The sequence below is a fragment of the Muntiacus reevesi genome, chromosome X (assembly GCF_963930625.1).
Source record: "Muntiacus reevesi chromosome X, mMunRee1.1, whole genome shotgun sequence".
In the NCBI taxonomy this organism is placed as follows: Eukaryota; Metazoa; Chordata; class Mammalia; order Artiodactyla; family Cervidae; genus Muntiacus; species Muntiacus reevesi.
This window is the reverse complement of record NC_089271.1, coordinates 62,501,297-62,513,874: the sequence shown is the minus strand read 5'-3', so window position 1 is coordinate 62,513,874 and position 12,578 is coordinate 62,501,297. Positions and strand designations below refer to the sequence as shown.

The 12,578-nt window shown below is 44.2% G+C and overlaps 1 pseudogene; it reads right to left on the bottom strand.

Moving 5' to 3' along the window:
* Window positions 1-11,865: 11,865 nt before the first annotated feature.
* LOC136154333 (phosphoethanolamine/phosphocholine phosphatase-like) lies at window positions 11,866-12,578 on the bottom strand (annotated as a pseudogene).

Genomic DNA, 12,578 nt, shown 5'->3' with positions numbered 1-12,578 from the left:
TGCTTTTGTATCCATTCAGTCAGTCTTTCTCTCTTGGTTGGGGCATTCAACCCATTTACATTTCAGATAATCATTGATAAGTATGATCCCGTTTATTGTTTTGGGTTCGAGTTTATACATCTTTTCTGTGTTTCCTGTCTCGAGAAGATCCTTTAGCATTTGTTGGAGAGCTGGTATGGTGGTGCTGAACTCTCTGAGCTTTTGCTTGTCTGTAAAGCTTTTGATTTCTCCTTCATATTTGAATGAGATCCTTGCTGGGCACAGTAATCTGGGCTGTAGGTTATGTTCTTTCATCCCTTTAAGTATGTCCTGCCATTCCCTTCTGGCCTGAAGAGTTTCTGTTGAAAGATCAGCTGTTATCCTTATGGGAATCGATAAGTGAATGGGAATCCAACAGTGAACTGAGACCAGCCCTGCAGCTAGAGACCCAGGAACAGAAACAGAGCTCCACCCACCAGTGAGCTGGCACTAGCCCCAGGACACCCTGGGCCCCAAACCCAGTCAACGGCAGGACAAACCAGCCTCAAGACACCCTGGCATGTCAGCCAGCTGCCCCCAGAAACAGCCACACTCACCAGCAAGACAAGGCGAACTTTGGGACACCTAGGACCCCCTAGCCAGCAATGTAGGAGCGAGCGCTAGCTACGTCAGCAGGAGGCTATGCTAATTCATTTGATATTGATTCATAGTGGGGAGACAAGAATGTTTTAGGCTTGCAGGATTATATGCAATAGAATTTATTGTTGTTTAGTAGCTCAGTCGTGTCCCACTCTTTGCCACCCATGGACTGCAGCACGCCAGGCTTCCCTGTCCTTCACCGTCTCCCAGAGTGTGCTCAGACTCATGTCCATTGAGTCAGTGATGCCATCCAAACACCTGATCCTCTGTCATCCCCTTCTCCTCCTGCCTTCAATCTTTCCCAGCATCAGGGTCTTTTCCAATGAGTCGGCTCTTCCCATCAGGTGGCCAGAGTATTGGAGCTTCAGCTTCAGCATCAGTCCTTCCAGTGAATGTGCAGGGTTGATTTTCCTTTGGCTTGACTGGTTTGATCTCCTTGCTGTCCAAGGGACTCTCAAGAGTCTTCTCCAGCACCACACTTCAAAGGCATCAATTCTTCGGCACTCAGCCTTTTTTCTTGTCCAGCTCTCACGTCCCTACATGACTGCTGGAGAAACCATAGCTTTGATTACAAGGACTTTTGTAGGCAAAGTAATGTCTCTGCTTTTTAATATGCTCTGCTGTCTAGGTTTCTCATTGCTTTTCTTCCAAGGAGCAAGTATCTTTTTTGGCTGCAGTCACCGTTCACAGTGAGTTTGGAGCCCAAGAAAATAAAGTCTGTCACTGTTTCCGTTGTTTCCTCATCTATTTGCCATGAAGTGATGGGACCAGATGCCATGATCTTCATTTCTCGAATGTTGAGTTTTAAACCAGTTATTTCACTCTTCTCTTTCACCTTCATCAAGAGGCTCTTTAGTTCCTCTTCACTGTGTGCCATAAGGGTGGTGTCGTCTGGGTATCTGAGGTTATTGCTGTTTCTCCCCGCACTCATTATTAGAAAATGTAAATCAAAACTATGACGAGGTATCACCTCACACCGGTCAGAGTGGCCGTCATCAGGATATCTACAAACAATACACGCTAGAAATGATGTGGAGAAAATCGAACCCTCTTGCACTGTTGGTGGGAATGTAAATGATACAGCCACTGGAGAACAGTATGGAGAGTCCTTGAAAAAACTAGGAATAAACAACCCTAAGGGCTGACAATCCCACTAGTGGGCACGTACCCTGATGATTCCATAATGGAAAAGGACACATGTATGCCAATGTTCACTGCAGCACTATTCATAACAGCGAGGAAATGCAAGCAACTCAGATGACCATCTACAGATGAATGGATAAAGAAGTTGTGGTACATATATACAGTGGAACTACACTCAGCCATAAAAAGAAACACATTTGGGTCCATTCTATTGAGGTGGATGAACCTAGAGCCTATTATGCAGAGTGAAGTAACTCAGAAAGAGAGAAACAATTATTGTATATTAACACATATGTATGGAATCTAGAACGGTGGTACTGACGAACCTATTGGCAGGGCTGCAGTGGAGACACAGACATAGAGAACAGACATGTGAATGCAGTGGGGGAAGGAGTGGGTGGGACAAATGGAGAGAGTAGCATCCAAACACATACATTACCATATGAAAAATCAGTAGCCATTGGGAATTTGCTGTATGATGCAGGGAACTCAAACCTGGTGCTCTGTGACCACCTAGATGGATGGGGTGGGGTGGAGTGGGAGCTGGGAAGGAGGTTCAACGGGGAGGGGATATATGTATACCTATGCCTGATTCATGTTGATGTATGTCAGAAGCCAACATAACATTTTAATGCAATTATCCTACAATTAAAAAAAGTTTAAAAAGAACCAAGAACAGAGAATCTAAAGGAGAACGAAACAGAGATGAAGAGTACAATAAGTGAAATAAAAAAATATATACTTCAACGGTAGGTGAGATGACACAGAGGAACGGATCATGAAGCTGGAAGACAGAATAGTGGAAATCACTGAAGCGGAACAGAAAAAAAGGAAGAATAAACAGAGATGAGGACAGTTTCAGAGACCTCTGGGACCAGGTCAAGCATAGAAACATTTGAATTCTAGGGGTCCCAGCAGGAGGAGAAAGAGAGAAAGGGGCAGCGAGCATATGTGGAGACACACTAGCCGAACACTTTGCTAACCTGGCAAAAGACATGGGTATCCAGGTACTGGAACACAGAGAGCCCTACACAGAAAGAAAACCACACCAAAACACATTGTAATCAGAATGGCAAAAAGTAAAGCTACAGAGGGGTATTAAAAGCAGCAAGGGAAAAGCAACACGTTACAAACAAGGGATTTTTCAGCAGAAACACTGCAGGCCAGAAGGGAGTGGCATGATATATGTGAAACGGTAAAGAGAAAAACCTACAACCAAGAAGACACTACTGGGAAGACTGTCACTCAGATTTGAAGGAGAGGCCAGAGTTTTACAGACAGGAGAAAGCTACAAGAGTCCAGCATCACCAAACCAGCTTTACAGGAAATGTCAAGAGGACCTCTCCCAGCAAAAAAGAAAAGACGCAACTAGAAACATGAAAATGATGAGAGGAGAAAGCTCACTGGTAAAGGCAAATATGCAGTAAAGGCAGCACATCACTCACTTACAAAGCTAATGGGAAGGTTAAAAGACAAAAGTAGTAAAATCATCTGTATCCGCAATGAGTAGTTAAGGGAGCATTGCTATTGTTTAGTTGCTAAGTCATGTCCGAGTCTGAAAACCCCATGGACCTAGCCCGCCAGGCTCCTCTGTCCATGGGATTCTCCAGGCAAGTATATTGGATTTGGTTGCCATTTCTTTCTCCAGGGGACCTCCCCGACCCAGGGGTTGAACCCATGTCTACTGCATTGGCAGGTGAATTCTTTGCCACTGAGCCACCAGGGAAGCCCCTTAGTTAAGGGATACACAGAAGAAAAAGGTGAACAATATGGTGTCAGAAACAGTAAACGCGAGGAGAGGAGTAAAAATGGGGGGTGGTTAACATGCATTTAACCTTAAGAGGTCAGCAGATTAAAGCAATCAGATAGAAAAAGAGACAGGCATAGTGTAGGGAACAGAGTCAATAACTATGCCCTATCCTTGTTCGGTGGCATATCATAACCGGAATTACAGTGTTGAACATTTTGAAATGGATAGAAATAATAAATCACGATGTTGTATACCAGGAGCTAACATAGTGTTGTAGGTCAATTACGCTTCAAAACAGACAAGCAAGCAAACAAACAAGGATGCGGAGGAAAAGAGATAAGCTTTGCACTTACCAGAGGGTAGGTGTGGGGGAGGGGAATTGGACAAAGGTGGGCCAAACGGACACACGTCCAGTTATTAGATAAATAAGTACGAGGGCTGTAACGTACAACATGATAACTACAGTTGACACTGGTGTATGTTATATATGAAAGATGTTAACAGGGCAAGTCCTAAGAGTTCTTGTCACAAGAAAAATATTTTCTTTCTCTTTAATTCTGTATCTATATGAGATGAGTGTTTACTAAACTTACTGTGATAATCATTTCATTTCATGATGTATATAAGTCAAATCATTATGCTGTACACTTTAAATTTACACAGTGCTGTATGTCAAATATATCTGAATAGAATTGGAAGACTCTAAAGAATATCCTGATGCCATGCACGGAGACGGACAGGACATCAACTTTGCAGTATTCCTGCCAAAACGTTTAACCTGAATGGATCAGGAAGCAGCAATCAGACAAATTCAACTGGAGAAGATTTCTGAAAACCACCTGGATTGGATCTTTAAAAATGTTAATGTCATGGAAAGCCAAAAAGAATCTAGGGAAATGTTATCGTTTACGGGACACTAAAGACGCTTGACAACTAAATGCATCATATGGCCTTTATTTGGAAGCAAAGCTTATTTTAGAAATCAGGTAAGAAAACAATATTGGGACAATCAGACATTTTGAGTGAGGATCATATAGTAGGTAATTGTACTGTCTCAAAATTAAATTTCCTGAGTATGATAATTGCATTAAGACTTTGAGGCAGGCTAATCTTTTTCTTTAGAGATACATACTGGAATATTGAGAGAAGGTACACCACAACGTCTTAAAGAAACTCCAATGATTCAACAAAATAGAGAGAGAATATGGCAAATGTGGCAAAATATTAAGAGTGGGTCAGTCCAGGTGAAGGATCTTTGGGTGTTCTGTGCTATTCTCTTGCAACTGCTATCTGTAGGAGGAATACCCTTGGGGTCCAGTGGTTAGGACTCATTGGAAAAGACCCTGATGCTGGGAGAGAGTGAGGGCAGGAGGAGAAGGTGGTGGGGACAGAGGAGGAGATGGTTGGATGACATCACCGACTCAATGGGCATGAGTTTGAGCAATCTCCAGGAGATAGTGGAGGACAGGGCAGCCTGGTGTGTTGCAGTTCCTGGGGTCAGAAAGAGTTGGACACGACTTAGTGACTGAACAACATCAACAACTACCTGTAAGAGAGATATTTCCAAAAATAGAATTTGGGGGCAAAGAGGGCATCATGGGCCACTTTATTCCAATCTGCTTGAAAACTTAGGAAAATATGACCAATTTTTAGAAAAACAAACAAGAAAAAACCTTCCCAACGCTGACTCCAGAAAGAATAGCCAACCTGAATTGCTCCAGGTAACCGTAAAGAAATATATCAGTAGTCAAAGCAACTTTCGCAAAAATCCTCCAGGCTTCCCCCACTGAATTCTGGCAAACATCCTAGGCATAAATATTTTCAATTTCACACAAAGTCTTAGGAAAAACAGAAAAGGTGCGATACTCCCAAAGTCATTTTCCTGAGGATGAAATAACCTTGATATTAAATCCTGTCAAGGACAGTTTGAGAAAGGAAACTCTCAGGTCAGTCACACGCTCAGGGCATAAAAGGAAGAACCAGAAACAGAATATTAGCAAACTGAATCCTACAGGATATGAAAAGGGGAGACACATAGTGTGCCATGAGTAGGTTCATCCCAGGGCTTCCCTGGTGGCTCAGACGGTAAAGAATCCACCTGCAATGCGGGAGACCTGGGTTCGATCCCTGGGTTGGGAAGATCCCCGGGAGGAGGGCATGGTGACCCGCTCCAGTATTCTTGCCTGGAGGATCCCCATGGACAGAAGAGCCGCTGGTCTACAATCCATGGGTCGCAGAGAGCCAGACAGGACCGAGCGACTGAGCGACTAAGCACAGCACAGCACACAGATTCACCCCAGGCATACAAACTTGATTTAATTTAAGGTGATATAACATTCCACCTTATCAGACTATGGGAGAAAATCATGTTCAGAAGAAGTAAGTGGTGTCAATATCTGTTCATAATGTACTTTTGTTAATATTTGTTTTATTTTGATTTTTAATTGGAGTATGGTTGATTTACAACGTTGTGTTAGGTTCAGGTGTACAGCAGAGTGATTCAGTTATACATCTACATCTATCCATGTCTTCTCAGATTCTTTATCCATAAAGGGTATTACAGAATGTTGAGTAGAGTTCCCTGTGCTATACAGAAGGCCCTTGTTGATTATCTATTTCACATATAGTAGGGCGTATCTGTTAATCCCGAACTTCTAATTTATCTCTCCCCTACCTTTGCTCTGCCTTTCCCTTTTGGTAATCATAAGTTTTCAAAGTCTGTTTCTGTTTTGTAAATAAGTTCATTTGTACAGTTTTGTAGGTGCCACACATAAGGGACATTTGTCTTTCTCTTTCTGACTTTCTTCACTCAGTATGACAATCACTACATCCATCCATGTAGTGGCAAGTGGCAGTATTTCATTCTTTTTAAGGTTAAGTAATATTCCATTGTATATATGTACCACATATTCCTTATCCATTCCTCCGTCGATGGATATTTAGGTAGCTACCGTGTCCTGGCTGTTGTAAAGAGTGCTGCAATCAACATCGGAGTGCATGCATCTTTTTGAATTATGGTTTGCTCCGGATATATGCCCAGGAGTGGGATTGCTGGATCTTTTGGTAGTTCTACTTTCAGTTTCTAAGGAAACTTCATACTCTTCTCCATAGTGGTTGTACCAATTTATATTTCCACCAACAGTGAATAAGGATTCTCTTTTCTCCACACTTTCTCCAGCATTTGCCATTTGTAGATTTATGATGATGGCCATTCTGATAGGTGTGAGGTGATATCTCATTGTAGTTTTGATTGGCATTTCTCTAATAACTAATGATGTTGAGCATCTTTTCACGTGGCTTTTGGCAATCTATATGTCTTCTTGGAGAAACAGAACTTCTATCCCTTTTTATAAAATATATTGGGCCTTAATATATATATATATATTTATATATGTATATATACATATGTATATTTATGAGATGAGCTTCATAGTGCTTGTATATTGGAAAGTAATCCCTTGTCTGTCACGTCATTCTCAAATATATTCTCCCATCCTGAGGGTTGTCTTTTCATCTTGTCTGTAGTCTCCCCCAGGCCCCTGCCCCGCTGCATTTACTGTACAAAAGCTTCTAAGTTTAATTAGGCCCCACTTGTTTATTTTCGTTTTTATTTTCTTTACTCTAGGAGGTGGATGCAAAATCATATTGCTGTGATTTATGTCACAGAGTGTTCTGCATGTGTTTTCCTCTAAGAGTTTCATAGTGTCTTGTGTTACATTTAGGTTCTAATCCCTTTTGAATTTATTTTTGTGTATGATATTAAAGAATGTTCTAATTTCATTCTTTTCTGTGCAGCTGTTTTCCCAGCACCACTTACCGCAGAGACTGTCTTTTCTCATTGGTATGTTCTTGCCTCCTTTGTCAGAGATTAATTGACCATAGGCGCATGGGTTTATTTCTGGGCTTTCTATCCTGTTCAATGGAACAGCATTTCTATTTTTGTGCCAGTACCATACTGTTTTGATGACTGTACCTTTGTAGTATTGTCTGAAGTCCAGGAGCCTGATTCCTCCAGCTCCATTTTTCTCGCTCAGGATTGCTCTGGCGATTGATGGTCTTTTGTGCCTGCATACAATCTTTGGGAATTTTTGATCTAGTTCTGTGAAAAATACCATTGGTAATTTGATAGGGATTCAATAGCATCAGTAGGTTGCATTGGGTTGTATAGTCAATCTGCCAATATTGATTCTTCCAATCCAAGTGATGTCAGAGAGGCAGCAGTGAGCTGTGGTTTAAGTTTGCCCCTTTGAAAAATGCATTTCTCAAGGAGGCAAAATCTGTTAAAAAAAAAAAAAAAGAGGTACAGAGTTTATTGTTAGAGACACAGCACAACAAGTAGGAGAGCACACAGAGAAACAGTTTGTTTAGTTAAGACAGAGAAGGCAATGATACACACTTGGAGAGAAAAATGTGTGGGCATCTGTCCTACTGAGGAGAAGTGCAGTAAGAGGCAGTTAAGTCATTTTTATAGGACAGTCCTTTTGGGTCTTTGTTTAGGTTTGGCCAGTTATCTTGTTTCTTTTCTCACACCTGACCTGTCCTAGGACCCTCCCCAACATGCATGAGCATCTCTATTCCCAGATGCATGCCAGCCCGGAGACCTATGGGGGAGACGTGGCATCACACATTATGGGGTGGGGCCCCTTTGCTTTTGACCCCCAAGGAGCCTTTCTTCCCATGTGCAGTGTCTCTCCTGCCCTGAGAACGGGACATATGTGACCTCTTGATGTTTTACTCAAACAGAGAGTAGCCCCTCTGTCTCTGCCAGAGCTGTTATCTTACATTGTCCTCAGGAAAGAAAGCCTGACTATTTACCCAGTTACTCTTATTCGTTCTATTTCAGAGTGCAAGCTGGAGACTGACTGTAAATACCTGGACTCAAGCCCACTTGCCTCCTTCCTTAGGAAGTGTAAAGCAGAGGCTAGTTGTAAATGCTTGGCCTCACAAGCATATAATATTTCTTTCCATCTGTTTACATCATCTTGAACATCTCTCATTAGGATGTTATAGATTAGGATCTTTATCCCTTTCCTACCTCTGCCTTTCCCTTTTGGTAATCATGTTTTCAAAGTCTGTTTCCATTTTGTTAATAAGTTCATTTGTACAATTTTTTAGGTTCCACATGTAAGGGACATTTGTCTTTCTCTTTCTGACTTTCTGCACTCAGTATGGCAATCACTACGTCCATCCATGTTGCCCCAAGTGGCATTATTTCATTCCTTTTATGGTAAAGTACTATTCCGCTGCATATGTGTACCACATATTCTTTATCCATTCCTCTGTCGATGGATATTTAGGTAGCTACCGTGTCTTGGCAGTTGTAAATAGTGCTGTAACCAACATTGGGGTGCATGCATCTTATAGATTTGTGAGTACAGCTGTTTGGTCTCCTTAGGTTTATTCCTTGGCATTTTATTCTTTTTGATGGGATGGTAAGGGGGATTGTTTATTTAATTTCTCTTTCTGAAATTTCATTGTTAGCATGTAAAAATGCAAGAGATTTCTGTGCATTCATTTTGTATCCTGCAGTTTTACTGAATTCATCGATGAGCTCTAATAGTTTTCTGGCAGCATCTTTAAGGTTTTCTATGCACAGTATCATGCAAACTGCAAGCAGTGACAGCTTTATTTCCTTTCCAACTTGGATTCTTTTATTTCTTTCTCTCTGATTGCTGTGGTTAGATCTTCCGTAACTATATTGAATAAAAGTGGTGAGAGTGGCCATCCTTCTCTTCTTCCTGATCTTAGAAGAAATGCTTTCTTCTTTTTACTATTGAGTATGATGTTATCGGTAGGTTTGTGAAATGTGGCCTTCTTAATGTTCAGATAGGGCCCCTCTATGCCCACTTTCTGGAGAGTTATTATCACAAATGGATGTTGGACTTTTTTCTAAAGCTTTCTCTGCATCTATTGAGATCTATGGATTTGTGGATATTGAAAATTTCTTGCATCACTTGGATGAATCCCACTTGATCATGTTGTGTGGTCCTTTTAATGTCTTGCTGGATTTGGTTTGCTACTGTTTGGTTGAGAATTTTGTGCCTATGTTCATCATTGATATTGCCCTGTAACTTTATTTTTTGGTGGTATATTTGTCTGCTTGTGGTATCAGGGTGATGGTGGCCTCATAGGATGAGTTTGAGGAGTGTTCTCTCCTCTGCAAGTTTTTGGAATAGTTTCTGAAGGATAGGTATTGACTCTTCACCAAATGCCTGACGGAATTTGCCTCTGAAGTCATCTGGTCCTGGCCTTCTGTTTTATGGAAAATTTTAAATCAGAGTTTCAGTTTCAGTACATATGATGTGTTTCCTTGTAGTTTCTATTTCTCTCTGGTTCATACTTGGAAAATTGTACCACTCTATATGCAGATCCAGAAGCAACAGTTAGAACTGGACATGGAATAACAGACTGGTTCTAAATAGAAAAAGGAGTACGTCGAGGTTGTATATTGTCACCCTGCTTATTTAACTTATAGGCAGAGTACATCATGTGAAATGCTGGGCTGGAAGAAGCACAAGCTGGAATCAAGATTGCCGGGAGAAATATCAATAACCTCAGATATGCAGATGACACCACCCTTATGGCAGAAAGTGAAGAGCAACTAAAAAGCCTCTTGATGAACGTGAAAGTGGAGAGTGAGAAAGTTGGCTTAAAGCTCAACATTCAGAAAACTCAGATCATGCCATCTGGTCCCATCACTTCTTGGGAGATAGATGGGGAAACAGTGGAAACAGTGACAGACTATTTTTGGGGGCTCCAAAATCGCTGCAGATGGTGACTGCAGCCATGAAATTAAAAGACACTTACTCCTTGGAAGGAAAGTTATGACCAACCCCGATAGCATATTGAAAAGCAGAGACATCACTTTGCCAAGAAAGGTCCATCTAGTCAAGGCTATGGTTTTTCCAGTGGTCATGTATGGATGTGAGAGTTGGACTGTGAAGAAAGCTGAGCGCCGAAAAATTGATGCTTTTGAACTGTAGTGTTGCAGGAGACTCTTGAGAGTCCCTTCAACTGCAAGGAGATCCAACCAGGCCATCCTAAAGGAGATCAGTCCTGGGTGTTCATGAAAGGACTGATGCTGAAGCTGAGGCTCCAGTACTTTGGTCACCTCATGCGAAGAGTTGACTTACTGGAAAAGACCCTGATGCTGGGAGGGATTGGGGGCAGGAGGAGAAGGGGACGACAGAAAATGAGATGGCATCACCGACTCGATGGACATGAGTTTGAGTCAACTCTGGGAGTTGGTGATGGACAGGGAGGCCTGGCGTGCTGTGATTCACGGGGTTGCAAAGAGTCAGACACGACTCTGCGACTGAACTGAACTGAAATGAATAATTGGTCCATTACTTCTATGTTGTTCATTTCATTGGCAAATATTTGCTTCCTGTATTCTCTTAGAATCCTGTGTATTTCTGTGATATCACTTGCAACTTACTTCTCCATGTCTAATTTTATTGAATTTAACCCTCTCCCTTTTATTCTTTTTTTTCTTTTCTTTTGGGTTTCACTGGCTCTGCTTTTAAATCATCATGGCTTTCTGTTCCATTCTGGAGGGGAGGGGTTCAGAGGGTCCAGTCGGCGGGACGACTTTGGTTCAGTCCCTGGTTTCTTGCTGCATAGAAGAGGCTGGGGTGCGAGGAGGAGACGTGGTCGCGTTTTCTGAGGTCCCTGGCTGGCGGGACCCGAGCCCTGGACAGTGTGCTACCTCATTCCACCACCAGGAGGCGATTGTTCCCTCTGGGATTTCTTCCTGTGGGGACGCTGACAGCGTGCGTGGGGGGGGGGGTGGGGGGGGGAGGCAGGAGTGTAGTGTAGGGTCACAGAAGGTAAAGCAAGACCTAGGCCTGAGACTGGCGTCGGTGGAGAGCACCATCTCTCCGCGGGGAGTCTGGGGCTGAAGGGGCGGGGGGAGGAATTTCAGGACCTGGGTCCCCCTGACAGAAGTCTAGGGGAAGGAAATCATGCGGCCCAAGGCAACAGTTAATGCAACACAGTGGGAGATGTTCCTTCTCTACCCTGCCAGGCAACCTCTTCCCCCCAGTTGGGAAGGGGCAAGATTTTTGGAAAACACTGCTGCCTGCTTGGGTCTGCGCACCACCCTGGTGGGGCCAAACTCTAGAATTCGCTTGCAGTGGAACTGGGGGAGACAGCCAAGCTGGGTTAACTGCATAGACGGGGACAGCTCCGAACTTTCTCCTCCAGCCCCCAAATGGACGAGCTCCGGATGCCCGAAATTCCCGGAGGGACCCACCAAAACGAAAGGGAAAGGGACTAATAAAACTAGGTTTGTATTTCCCTGTCCCAAGCCCCCTGGCCCCCTTCCCGCTGGGCGCCCCCTGCAGGCCGCGTCCTCAGCACGTCTTCAGCACCTGTTGCAGATGGAGGCGCACTTCGGTGGCATTTTCCCAGGGTACCACGCTGGCGCGGAAGGAGCTGGGCTCAGCCTTCTGTGCCTCCTGGATAAGGCGGTGCATGGGGTAGCCGCGGCGAGGGAAGGCCACATCGCCACCGGCCAGCAGCCCCATGGGACAGAAGTCGTTGGCGCCGTCGCCCACGTAGGAAAGGTGCTCGAAGTGCACGCGGTCGTGGGCCCGCTCGCGCAGGTAGTCGCTGAGCACCTTGTGCTTGCACGTGTTGGCGGGACAGCGCGCGCAGCTGTGTGAGTGGAAGGGCTGCAGCGCCAGCAGCCCCCGAGCGTCGGGCCCTGAAGGGTTGCTGAAGATGCGGCGGAACAGGCCTTGGTGGCCGGCGGCGCGCAGCGCGCTCTCCACGCCAAAGGTGTTGGCATCTGAGATGAGAATAACCTCAAAGCAGGAACCCTGCTTGGCCACAAACTGCAGCATTTTGCCCATGCCGGGCAACAGCGGGATGGACTCGTAGAGCACGCGCAGGTCTCGTGGCCGCACGCCCTGGTCACCCAGGTACTGGAAGACGCGCTGCTTGTACTCGTTGTAGAAGCCCTCGCGGTAGGTGGCACGCAGGCTCTCTGGGAGCCGTATTCGTCCACGATAGTCTCATCAAAGTCGAAGGTCAGGAGGAAGCGCGGCGAGCCCTGCACAGCCAT